The sequence below is a fragment of the Aythya fuligula genome, chromosome 10 (assembly GCF_009819795.1).
Source record: "Aythya fuligula isolate bAytFul2 chromosome 10, bAytFul2.pri, whole genome shotgun sequence".
NCBI classification, from domain to species: domain Eukaryota; kingdom Metazoa; phylum Chordata; class Aves; order Anseriformes; family Anatidae; genus Aythya; species Aythya fuligula.
The window spans coordinates 4,397,218-4,410,476 of NC_045568.1; the positions used below are offsets into that span (position 1 = coordinate 4,397,218).

Here is a 13,259-nt window from a genome sequence, read left to right on the forward strand (position 1 = left end):
CCCCTAGATAAATATGCTTCCTAAATGAACGTGTTTATAGTAGTAGGAAAGGGGGGAAAAAAAAAGGAATAACCAAGAAAAAAAGTGTATAAAGACAGAATGAAGTGGTCAATAAACCTAGGAAAATGTGTTTGCAGTACTGTGGAGTTAAATATGGCACAATATATTTACCTCTGGCAGAGTGTCTCAAGGGGTATGTGTATGTAAAACATACCGAGCTTTCACGTAAAGCTTCTTTTGTTAACTGTCTTAAAGCACTTAAATTGGCTTGACCCTGAAAGTGAATTTAAACTAAAGTGAATTTAAAAATAGATACTGAAGTGAACTGTAAAGTAGTAACAGCATATACTCGGTTTGTATTGGACAGTCTATTCTATATCATAAAGGATGACTTTATACTCAAAAGATTTACTAAAAGAAATCTTTGGTGGTTACAATCTGCAGACACAGAAGCCTATGTAACCCCATCTCATAGCCTGACTAGCTTTCACTGAATTCTTTGAGTGCATGAATTGCTCAGATGGATCTATTTCCAGAATCTAGGCTTTCCAGGGAAGTAACAAAGTCGCTACCCACTTAATCTATGATGATAAATGCTGAAGCTTTTGTGGAGAGGCATCTCTTGTGCTGCCCATATGGGGAGTTAGATGTTATTTTCATAGGAAAATAAAAACTCCCAATGCTTAGCTCTGCTATTTGGCTGAAAAGATGCTGGTGAGAGTGGAGAAAAGGTATGCAATATTAACAGCCCAAGAGCATCCACTCTTAGTTGGGTATGGATAAAACCAAGTTTGATTTTTTTCAGGATAAAACAACAAAAATAATTAATGAGAACAGACTGTGCTACAGTTTCCATTCCAGCAAAACAAGTACGCTGCTTTGCTAGCTTCATATATAAGATGTCCTATTGTAAACATGTATAAAACTTAAATTCTACAATGCAGGGAAGAAAAAAAAACAACAAAACACACCACCCAACTCTAACTTACATTGTTTAACTATCTGAAACTTGGCTTGCTTTCCTCCCTGTCTGTAGTCACTTGTTCCATAGCTACTACTACTCTTTCCACTCTTTGTGAAAGTTTAAAATCGTATGAATGGTATTCTGTCAAAACCACCCTTTAAGTGAGCATCTGTTCTATCCTCTTTTCTTTTTAAACTTCTCATGCCATGTTTTTATTCATATTTTACTGTATTTTGAGGTTCTTTTGCCAAAGTCTGTACTGCTGTCTACAATGTTGTAGGGACATGCTTAGTCTTAAGACACGTGAATAGTCACTATATGCACTGCTTTGGATGTATGCATTTCTCTTGGGCCAGCACTGATACATGGTTACGAATCCTGTTTACGTGACTGTGCATCAGCGGACATTGTCAGTTTAAATGTGACACAAGAGAAAAGATGCTCACGAGAAAATTGTAAAGTATGATTCACATTTGTAAATTTTATCCTTTATAGATGTGATCTTGGTCTGGGTTTTTGTTTGGCTGTTTGATTTTTTTATTTTTATTTTTTAGGTAGGTTGAGTCCATGGCAGTAGGGAGAAAGAGGTGTTTTTCAACACAACTGATGTATTTAGCCTTGTAGAAAAATGCTACAAAAGATTAGTTAAATCTTTTCTTTGTTTTAGCAATATCCTCAAAATAAAAGGCAATATTACACTGGAATAAGTGAATAATTTCCAGAATATGTAGGAATAAGGTATTGAATCATGGTATTCCAGGGACAGGGCCACTTGTTGCAGCTGTGTAGGGGTGCTTACTGCTGTCACTGTTTCACTCTCCTATTACTTGGCAACCACACTTCTTCCTGGAGGGCACCAGTAGCTGAGGTCTTTTTTCTTTCTTATTTGGTGTTTAGGAGAAGCAAGCCCTACAGTACTGCTTTTTCCCTTCCCTTTGGTATGTTTCTACAGAGTTAGTGAGTTTTTTTTAACTAAATTCGATCCTTGATTTATAGCCGAACATGGCTTCTTCTGCAGAGCAATCCCAAACAGGGCCGCGACAATTCTCCTGGAGGCTCTTTCTAACGCTCACTTGACTAACACCTGAGGGAACTTCTGTAGCTATAAACACCAATGTGCGTGAAAAGTCGTGGTGGAGCCGCGTTACTCCTCAGGGGCTCTCCCTGCAGCCCGCTGTGGGGTGGCGCAGTGACCGCCACGTCCCCTGGGCTTCCCCATCCCCACTGCGCTGAGGCGCACGCAGGGCCCTGCTCCCTGACCCCTCCAGGGGAAGAGGCTCCAAATTAGCTTTTTTTTAACTCTTTTCCCCGCCCCGCGGAGGGCGGCGGGGGCGCCCCCAGGGCGGGTCCGCGGCGCCTGAGCTCCCAAATGGCGGCGGGGGGCGGGCGGCGGGGAGGAGCCGCAGCGATCGCTCGGCGCTCGGGCCGCGGGGAGGGCGGCGGGAGGCAGGCGGGAGGGAAGGAGCCGAGCGCCGGCGGCTCGATGAGGCGGCGGATAAATGTCTGGCTGAGCGGGAGGCCGCCATTTTAGATGCGGAACGGGACGGACGGCGCCGAGTGACGGGAGCGGGGCCCGCAGCCGGCGGCCGCCGGGGGGGGACACGGGTAGGAGCGGCGGCGGGCGCGGAGGGGCTGCGGGGCGGAGGGGCTGCGGGGCGGCCCCCTTCTCCTTCTCCTTCTCCCTTCTCCTTTCTCGGGGCAGCGCCGGCCGAACCCCGGGCGCGAGGGCAGCTCCCGTTCGGCCGCTTGCCCCCTGACAGGGGCCGGGGGCAGGATGAGGGCGGCGGTGCTGCCGCCGGGGCCGGGCGGGCGGGTGGGTGCCGACGAGCCCCGGGCCGTGGGGGGGGGGTCCGCGGCGGCAGCCGCCGCCCCTCGCACCTCCCCCCCTCCATTCCCGGAGCCCCCCCGGGCGGGCCCCGGGGCTGAGGCGGCCCCGAGCTGCGGGGGGCCCCCAGCGGCTGCCCCGCTCCAGGCCGCCCGCCGGGGCCTGCTCAGCGCGGCCGGAGCTTTGTCTGCGCCCGGCCTCCCGCGGCCTCGCTGCTGCCCGGCCCGCGGGGCCGTGAAGGGAAAACGGCTTCGGGGCGGCCCGGCGGGACCGGCGGCTCCTCAGGCGCGTTTCTGCTTGAGCCGTGGGTTTGGGTTTTGTTTTCCGCGTAGATTCGGTTCAGAAAGCAGGGCGAGGGGCAGCGGTTTCCTGGTTCCCTCCGAGCTGTCCCGGCTGCGCCGTGTGGACGTGGTGCGGCTCCGGGGCAGCGCTGTTCCCGGACTCTTTATCTGCAACCCAAATGTACACAGCAGGAACCGGCCCCCACCGACAGCACCGCTGCTCCTCGCCATTGTGTGCCTCGCCTACGTCAGGCACAATAACCCGAGCAGGTTTTTTTTTTCCTCCTTAGCCTCTAAGTGACATCCGTAAGTGCAGGGGCCTTCCCTTGGACAATGGGACCTCGGAGCCAGCTGCGGGGGGGCTGCCCCAGCAGGACAGGTGCCCCCGGCTGCACCTTGTGGCTGTGCAAAGCCAGGGGCTCTGATGGGCTCAGCCTGAGATTCCACCCAGAACAACAATGGCTGAAAATATTTTTGTACAAAAAACTTCCAGCACTTTTAAAGGTTTTTTTTTTTTTTTTTTTTTTTTGGCTTCTGAGAAGCCCAGCTCCAAATATTGCCCAAGATTTCTTCATTGGGTAAGCCAGGATAAAATTTCAATAGATAGGCTTATCCTCTAGGATGTGTCTGCAGTGTGGGTGCAGGAGAAAGGATTGCACTGATGCATGTGAGAGTGAATTCCTAGCAGTTCAGTTAAATCTGTTATGTGGGCACTTGTTAAGAATGGAAATGGCTTTAATTTAGGTTGTCTTAAAGAATATTTTCCGTAGGCAAACCCTAAGGCTACAATTAATCATAAAAATGAGTGTGGGTCTGTATTTTATGCATATGAAATGGATGATTGATTAATATGGTGAGCAATTTAGTCTTAGATTATTAAATCAGAAGCGGACTAGCTTATTTGGGTTGGAGCAGTGCTGCTTTCAGAAATCTGGAATGTGTTTTTCATGTGGTTTGTTGCCATACTTAATATCTTCAGGACTGGACAACTTATTGTGCAACACTGCTGACTAACCTGCTTTGAAAGAAAATCTGGAAGTAGAAGACAAAATATCTGTTTTTTCCAAAGAAATAAAACTATGTTTTTCAGTTTAGTGCTTTTGCTGTGTACATAAGAATTTTCATTTTTTATTTTTAATGGCAATAGAGTCTATTCAAATTACACAAGAAGTTTACTGCTGTCTCAGGGCCTGAACTTACTATAACTTATTAAAATAACTCATATTTTATAAACCACAAACATGAGCCACGGAAGTTGTTGGTCAGCATTTCTTGGTGTGCTAAATCAGCAGTAGTTTCTTCTGGGGCATATACCGCCCTCCTCCCCTCCAGTTTAGTTATTTGTCTCATTCACTGTTGGGAAACCAGGAGTTGAGGGAAAAAACAAGTTTTCCCTGTTTTCTGTCCTTGAAAACAAATTAAGATGAGATGGTGAGAGCTGTTAGCTCTAAAGCTGTTGCGGGAGATGAAATCAAAAGCTGCTAGTTGAAATTATGATGACTAAGTCAGTCCTTAATCAGTTAGTTTCAAATGCAGGACTTGTGCTGATAACTTCATCTTTGAGTTGTATATACAGAATGTTTAAATTATTTCTTATATTACTAATAAAGTCATGTGAGCACATGAGCCAATAAATCTACTAAATACATATTTGCATTTGGGTGTGTGATCATCTCTGCTGCAAAGATGCCGTCTCTCCCCTCCTTGACACCTTCACTCGTTCCCTTTGCCACAGCTTTCCGGTACCTCCAGCATCTCCTGCCTCCCCGTATTTGATATTGCTGTGCTTGAGCACTCTCCAGGCTTTTTCTCCCCCCTCTCTCTCTATTCATATGTTGCTTGTCTACCTTTTTGGCCTGCCAGCTAGGCAGGAGGGAGGTTTTTTCTTGGTTTGGTTTCATCACGTGGCGAGGTGCTGCTGCAGCTGGCACACCAAAGGCTTGTGCTGCGGTGCCCAGCTGATGGAGAGGCTGCAAGAGTGAAGGATTCTGTTGTGCTCTGGCTCCCTACTTCCATAGTGTAGGAACTTTATATTCTTGATGCCTCTCCTTAACTGGTTAGTCAAAATAAGCTTGTGTGCCCAAGAGTTGCTGGAGGAGAGGATGAAGGACAGCTGGATGGCATGGCCATGTGAGACTAGTTGCTGAGGACACAAGGGTAAAAGTTCCTGCGTGCGGTTTCATTTCCAAAAGTTCTATGTAAATGCAGCTTGAAACAGATGAGTAATTGGAAGGGGTGGTTGTTTCTTAAACAGTAAGCTCACGGAGCATATTCCAACTTAAAAATGCAGAAATCTAGAGACTGCAGCTGCGAGAAGAGGAATAGAAGTGAGCGCTCTGTTTCTCATAAAAATACCGAATTGCATAAGTCCAAATTATCTTTATTTCAGGAAGTAACAAAAATACAAAAAGCAAGATTAAAACTTACGAGTTAACTAAAATTTCAAGTATGATAATTTAAGCATGATTTCAGTAAGTTTAAGATCAGTTTGTACATGAGCAGGCGTTTTCATCACCATTGCACCAGTGTGGTACACGATGGCTTCCACAAAAGCCTTTGGTATTTCTGGTATGAAATCTAGTAGCTGAAAGAAGCTTCTAACTTAGAAATCTGTTGTGTATTGAATAAGGTTGTGGAAGCATTTTGTCAGCTCTACAAGTTAATTAAAAGAAAGGATGATACAACACTAGGAAATGGGGGAAAAATGTTGCCTTGATGACAAATTAAAAAGTTTTTTTTTTTTTAAGCAAAGACCATGCACTAGCTTATTTGTTTTGAGACAGCATGAACTAAACGCACCTTACTTTGTACGGCTTTCTCCACCGGTGATCCAGATACATATTTGGTGATGTTTGTAGGCTTTCTGAAAAGCAAGTCTGTTTTGGACAGAGTTCTGTGAATAATTCGCAGTGCTCTGTTGGCTCTTGCTGCGTACACTATTTTTCTGTAAACAACAATTTTGCTTTGAAAAGCAGCTGGCATACGCTTATTCCTTTAGTGACTTGAATATTGTGTTTGTACTATAAATGTCATCTATTTCACACAAAGTTGATTTTATTGCAGCAGTGTGTGCTGACCTTTTACAGTTTAATAGAATATGGTCAGCTTGTGTACTGAAATGCTGCAGAGCGTACAGTAGATGAGGATAAACAAAAGTTCTTGAGTCATTGGGAAAGGAGTGGAGCATTTTCTGGGCAGATTTCAGAGCTAAGAATTGTAACCGATAATAAGCAAGAATGTTTACATAACGGAGTATTTTTTAAGGGATCTAATGTGATCGAATCACTTATTTTGCAGAGGTTTCTGCCCGCTCATGGGGAGTGACGAGCTTTTTAGAGCTCAGCTTGAGCAAAAGCTCAGGATTCGTGTGGAACAATGTAGTGGCAAACGCAGGTCAGCGCGGTTGTTTGCTGTCGCAGGTGTGTCTGTGCTCTGCTTCTCCTGGGCATGCTCCTCACGTCTGCGTGCTGCCGCAAACACAGCAGGGCTCTAGCACAGCTCAGAGCCGACTGGTTTTAGCTCAGGCAAAAGACTTTGAATTGCCTTGCAGGTAACCTTAGTGCATGGTGAGTGTGTGTCTCTGCCTCGTTGTCTTTGCATTATCTGCAACCTGCTGGCAGGGCCTTTATTGGCAGCTCAGTGGCATTGCTCTGTGGGGTCATCTCGCTTGCTGCTTGGGGCTCTTTGCAGGTGTTGGACCGATGGCTGCAGTGGCCTTGGACTGCTGCATTAGGTGGCTCCGTTTCAAACTTCAGCTTGTGCTGCGTGCATGCTGCTGGTTTCACACCAAAGTACTCATTTCTGGCTAACAGCTGACAAAAAGGTGTGAATTCATACGCCTTCCACTTGAAGTACACAGTATCGGTTAAGAGCAGTTGAGACATCTTGTGTATTTTTAGTTCCCAAGCCAGGGAGGTTGCTTCACTACTGTGAAGCTGGGTGTGGCGTGGGGTTAACCATATTAATTAAAGCTAGCTCAGAGGTTTAGACTTTAAAAAATGGCTCAGAGCCCCCATCACAGCGCTTTGTTACATAACTTTTTCCACTAGAGAAGAAGGTAGGGCTCTGCCAAGGAGTGCTTTAGGAACACCTAGCTGCAGAGGCAGGCCCCAGAGAGATGCAAGGTGGTGCCCCGCTAGAAGAAAGAGGTCTTTAATGCTACCTTTGTAGGGCTGACTTTTAAGTACGTATTGAGAAAGGTTCATATGCAACCAGTTGGCCTTTTTGTCTTTCTGTAGCCGTTCAGTTTGGCCGTCATTTGCCCTAGTATATGTCTCTGTCACCTCCATCAGTAATTGGGGCTTTTTGCATGTTCCACTGTCTTGTTCCATTCTCCACCATTTAATCATGCTTGCCCAAAGTCTGGCTGTGCTTTTGGGATTTTCTAGAGTGGTCTCTTCGGTCTGTTAGAGTAGCACTAAAGGCACTGCCCGCTGTTCCTACCTGCGGAGAAGATGGAGGTGTCCTTCCCAACCCCCTGCCCAGCCACAACTGCTTGTTGGGCAGCTGGGTATTGCCAGCCTTCCTGCTTCAGTCCATCTCTCCCCCTGTTCAGAATAAATTGCATGCAATACTTTACACACAAGTTTTTTGGGGAACCTGAAGGGATCCCAGCAAGACAGGTGAAGGTGAGAATTCCCTTGCAGGTGCGTGGAATTGGCATGGAAGTTGTGTTTGCAGGGACGGGGGCGGCCGTCCTGCAGGGGAGGGAGGGCTTCAGGCATGGCAGTGCTGCTGGGAGGAAGAAATACAAGTTAAGTTTTATAAGATTTTTAAAAATTCCTAATTTATTGCTATCAAAAATGCTAGATACCTGATTCCCAAGTCGTCATCATTGAAAATAAAACATTTTTGTAAAGGTCTTGTTTAATGTGAAGATGAAAGAACCTGTGCTAACTTCTGAAATGAGTTATTCCAGTTGAAAAGGCGTGTTCTGATGCGCAGTAAAACTTGATTTTGTTAAGGTTTGTTTTAGAAACTTTGTTTTTAAGTTGCACCGAACGTTGATCACACGTGTGCTGTGGGATGCGACTCCAGCTTCAGGTTGTATAAAACCTTTTTTCAGGATTTCAGAGGTTCAGAGTTTACCTGGCAACTGTTAATTGCAAGTTCTTGTCAGGTAAAAAGTTCCATTATTTTACTAATCTCTGATAGAACCTGAATTTCTTTAGGTCTAATCTGTTTCAGAAGCCCAGTAAAATACCCGCTTGTTTTATCAGTTCTTTGTGCATTTATTGTATTTTATTGTAAAACCTGCATGGTTGTAAAAACACTCGGCCAATGTCCCAACTCTTCCTGCTAGACCTACGCCTAGCTCTTCGTATGGGCACACACTGCTGGGGCCGCGGGGTGCTATAAGGCATGGTTCTTACCAGGGCAGCAATCCCAAGCGTACGGAGAGTTAAATATACTGACATTCCTTCAGTCTTTTATAGAACGAAGTAAAAAATGTAAGAGCAACTTTGTGCAAGCTAAGTCACGTCCTGCTGTTTTGTGTCTTTTTTTTTTTTTTCCCTCTCCCCTTCAATAACTTCAGAAAGCCGTGTCCAGTCAGTAGCAATACGTAGGCCTGAGAAGGCGTCAGGCTGCGCGTGGTGTTGAAGGTGGGAGGAGACTGGTTTCCTTGTACCTAGCTAGAAAGCTGAGCAGTTTCGGCCATCAGTAAGTCAAGTGGTGGCTAAAAGAGCTTGAGCTTGTAGCGCAGCAGCCCCTGTGCCTTGCTGAGCGCTGCCCTAGCAGCTGTAGATGTCTGTGCTGCCATGGATGCTGCCTTTCTGTGGAAGCATGGAAGAGAACATCCTCAGGTGCTCCAAGGTGCCCGGGGCTGGGGGATGTGTTTGCAGAAATTGGCCCAAATGGGTTGATGGGGAGCAGCCCAGGGCAGGTGCTGGGGGAGGCAGGGGGCTACCATGCTGAGTTGCAGCCACAAGAAATGAGAGAGTGTGCAAGCCTCTAGGTTTGTGCTGACATTTAGCAAAAAATAAGTTGTATTTCGGAATTACATCATTCATATTAAATGCTTTTAGAAGCAATTGGGAAGCTTACCCAGGCACTAACAGCGTGCTGCAGCAAAGCCTTCGTGTCGGTGGTCCAGTGGATCGATTTCAGCTGAAAGGGGTTTCGGAGCTTGCTCTTCTGTTCCTCAAACCTTTTAAGTTCTCTGTGTAACTTGTTCACTGGCAATCAAGAGGTTATAAAAAGAGAGCCAGCTGATGTTGCAATCTAAGCAGTGGCCATATAGTGGAAAGACTCTCCTTTGGCATGTTCACTGGAGCTATTTTTACCTATTCCAGTAAGATCTGCCCTTCTGATGTTAAATTACAGGACGGTACCTGGAATTATTTTGTTTTGCAGAAGCACAATATGCTCTGAAGAAAATATTCAATAAAATTATCAGGCAGATTGAGACTAAAATTGTCTGAAGCTTGAAAATATTTTTCCTTCAGTCACCAGAAATAGTATTACTGCCGTGGCTGCAAGATATTTTTTATTTTTTGTTTGCATATTTTATGTCTGGAAGAGGCTTTTCTTTTTGTTTTTCTGTTTTGGTTTCCTTTGTATATTGAGTGTTTTGTCTGTCTCAGTTTCCCATGTGGAGCCTTTAAATAGGCGGTGTAATTTGAAAGATGGGAGTTAATAGCGCAGCCGAGGAGTAAGGGTAGTAGGAGGTTTTTTTGTCATAATTTCCAAGAAGGCCAGCGAGTGTTAATTAATTTTAAGCTGCCGGTTCCTTCGCTCAACAGAAAATGCATTTAATACAGTTGCTCAGAATAGATTTTCAGTGACAAAGTGCCATATCTGCCTGCCCGATGGTAGTGCACAGTGGAGGAAACAGCGAGTGTGGCACGGCAGGGTGATGCTGTGGTCTGCATGGGCAGCAGCACACCCAGAACGTCCCCTCTGCGGGCTGCCGGGCTCACAGACAGCGAAATGCCGAGCTTCTGTGCTTCTCCTCTCCGGTCCGGTCCGGGTAGCTTTCCTAACGCCGTCAGCATCTACTTCCAAAGTGACCTGACAGCACTGAAACACAGCTGCCGCTTCACAGCTCTGTGCTTCAAACTCTTGATGGCTGTGAATTCGGTGTGATCGTAGCAATCGTGACTGTTTCGGAGGCGGTGTTCGGACACTGTGAGTAATCTGGGGTGAGCGTGCTCTCCTTCAGTGTTCCCCATGCAGAACACCTGCTTCCCCTGCTCCGTCCCTTGTCCTGTGGAGTGGCTCAGGTGGAAATCCTGCAGTAGGCACACTTCCTCCAGCACAGCGTAGTTTTCTTCTGCCTTGATTTTGCTATTGTCTTAGGTAAACAATTCTACTTCTCAGATTTAATGGAGCCTCCCGTCTGCAATAACAGCTGGGATTTTTGTCAGCTCACTGCATACATTCTCCTCCTTGCCAATTCTGCTAGCAAATGCTCTCCCTGAGTTCAGTCGTTGCTCACCAGTCCTGCTAGAACTAAAGCCCTCGGCTTGTTCGGTGCTGTGCGAAGGCCCCCGCTCCCTGCCTGCTCCACAGTCCCCCTGTTTTATCCTTTTCCACCACGGAAAGCATCGCAGTGCTCTGCGTGGAGCACGCTTGAAGGCTGCAGAGAGCTGTGCAGGCTGGGTAGATGTACGGTTTGGACTGTCAGGAGGTTTAAAATAAGTAGTGTAGGGTGAAGATCACAAAGCATTCTTCTGGTTTCTTGCTAGGCTTTGGGAGCTTGCTGTCTTGGGTAAAATCATTTTAGCTTCCTGCCCCTACACACCTGCCCTGTCCAGGAGAGACAGTACTGGCAACTGAAAGTGAACTAGCAATATAAGGGCTCTTCTAGTTTTTTTTTTTTTTTTTTTTTTTTTCCTTGTGTACTTCCTCTTATTTCATATAAGGATGGACTTGGGTGAGCTGGGACTTCTCAGCCTGAGGAAGAGAAGGCTTTCGGGGAATTGTGTCAATGCGTAAAAATACCTGGTGGGAGGACCCCAGGCTTTTCTCAGGGGGCCCAGTGATGGCAGGAGGCAATGGGCACAAATTCAGATACGTGAAACTCCATCTGAAAACAGCAAAATCACTTTTTTTTTTTTTTTTTTTTAAAAAAAAAACACTCTGCATGTGGTCAAATTCTGGACCGGGCTCCTCAGAGAAGCTGTGCAGAGCTTGTGTTGGTGGAGGTGCTTGAAACCCAGCTGCCCCCTGGGCAACCTTTTGGAGCAGACCCTGCTAACTAATTGGAGCTTCGTATCTTTAACCAAGGCTTCTGCAGATTCCCTGGGAATTCCTCCTCTTGCACTTAATGCTTGTACACAAGATAGAGAGCCTCAGAGGTTTGCCTTGTTACCTTTTCCTTTCTTGTTTTTGGATCCAGGGTTTGTTGCAGTGTTTGAGTCAGCGAGGTGGTTGCTGTGTAAGTAAGGGCCCGATGGCTGAGAAGAAAGCGTTCAGGATGTACTTGCTGTTTACTTTAGTGAGTTTCAGCAGTAAAAGATTTTTATGACGTTTCTTGAATAAGAATGAGATTCTTTAGCTGTTACTGGCATGTTTGTCTTGGTTGTCTTGCAGCCTGGCCTTACACAGTGCATCTCATTGCCCTGAAGTGTGTAAACATCATGGAGGGCCCCGAAAGGTAGTAGAATAGAGAGAAGACAAGTTAACCCTAATGCTGATGTAATTCATGAAATAATCTGTTGGTTATTAATTTGGTGTGTATGTTTGTCTATTAAAGTAGTAAATCTCTTTTTTTTTTTTTTTTGTCTTACTTTCCACAGATGATGTACTTCATCGTTTTGTCATAGGACTTCGTTCACGTAAAGGAGAACTAAAGGTATAAACCACTTTCTGTCTTTCCCTTCCTCTTTGCTCTGCCTCTTCCTTTCTTCCAAGTCCCCTGGTCACTGTTAGTAGGAATGGAACCTTAGCACACCAAGTTCTGTGCTTGTATTCCCTGACTACTGCTGAAATTTGCTTTTTTGTGTTTTGAAAAATTCCACAAAATTGGTATGATGTCTACAGCAGTTCCAGCATTTGCTTTACCAGAAGCGCGTGTTTAACTTAAGCTCTTGCTTTAGTCAGTCTCCGTGGATGTTTACTTTGTAGAGGAAAACCCCTCCCCGGTTTAGAACTTTATTGATACTTCTCTCTAAATAGCATTTGCCTTTCTCCCAACTACTGTTGTGATCTGTTGTGGGTAATGTAGACCTGATACAAATCAAGTCTGTGGCGTTATCTTTCAAGTGGTGAGGTTTTTGTTTTGGTTGTTTTGTTTTGTTTTTCTGAGATTGTACCTCTGAAACACTCTGCTAAATAAATAAATAAAACCCCACCCAGGTAAGAACTGTAATTTCTTAAAAGTATTTAGTGAGATAATGTAAGATAGAGTTAAACCGGAATGTAATTTTTCTCTTCAGGCACTAAGGACAGTGCATGTTTGGCATATATTAAGTAATTTTGCTTGTATTCAGTTGGTAAATTCTGCTTAGATTCAATTTTTATTTGCCGTTTTATGCAAGTTTCGTATACCTGTGCATTGGAAACAGTAAAAGAACATTGGTAAAACTGTCCAGGCACTTTGTAACTAAAATACTGGAGTATTACCACGTTAGGTTTGGTTCATATTGCAGATGCATACGTTGAACCATTCTCGGGTGCACATAACTGGCTATAAAATCCAAATTGAATCATTAATTCTCATGCTGGAAGCTCCCAGAGATGTATCTTCAAGGTTCCTTCCAATCCTTTCTTGGTGCTGTTTGCCCCTACTCTCCCCTCGCCCCTCGGGTGTGGATTTGTACATTGTCCATACCCAGGCCCTTAAAATTGCAGCCCTGACCTCCCTGGGGCTCTGCTGGTTCTGGCTCAGGGCTCACATGTCATAAACTGAACTTACCAGTTGAAAACTGGCCGGGGTGAGTGCAGAGGACAGCTAACTCTTGACTCAGCTGGATCACTGAATCCTGCTCTAACTGAACAGATCATGCAGCATTATCTGCTATTCTGTAACATTTTTAATAGCAGTTGTGTTACGTTTGAACTGTACACAACAATTCAGACGTGCATAGCCTTCATAAGCTGCACCTCCCAGTAGTTATTTAATTAACCTAATCTTGGGCTGCCTTCCTTTTCAGCAAAGCTGGGGTTTGTTTAAGGAGCCATGGTGGTGTCCTCAGTGGTGCTTCGTTTCCTACATGCAGCTGGGGAGGAGAGAGCCGGGGCCTCT

General features: G+C 45.6%; 1 protein-coding gene across 2 annotated transcripts in view; it reads left to right on the forward strand.

The window, feature by feature from the left end:
* Positions 1-2,428: 2,428 nt before the first annotated feature.
* RAF1 (Raf-1 proto-oncogene, serine/threonine kinase) overlaps positions 2,429-13,259 on the forward strand; it is a 46,303-nt gene continuing 35,472 nt past the window's right edge. For both annotated transcript variants that reach the window (XM_032194171.1, XM_032194172.1), the window contains exons 1-2: positions 2,429-2,569; positions 11,812-11,867. The gene's annotated coding sequence lies outside the window, so the exon portion shown is untranslated. The remainder of the gene's footprint in view (positions 2,570-11,811; positions 11,868-13,259) is intronic.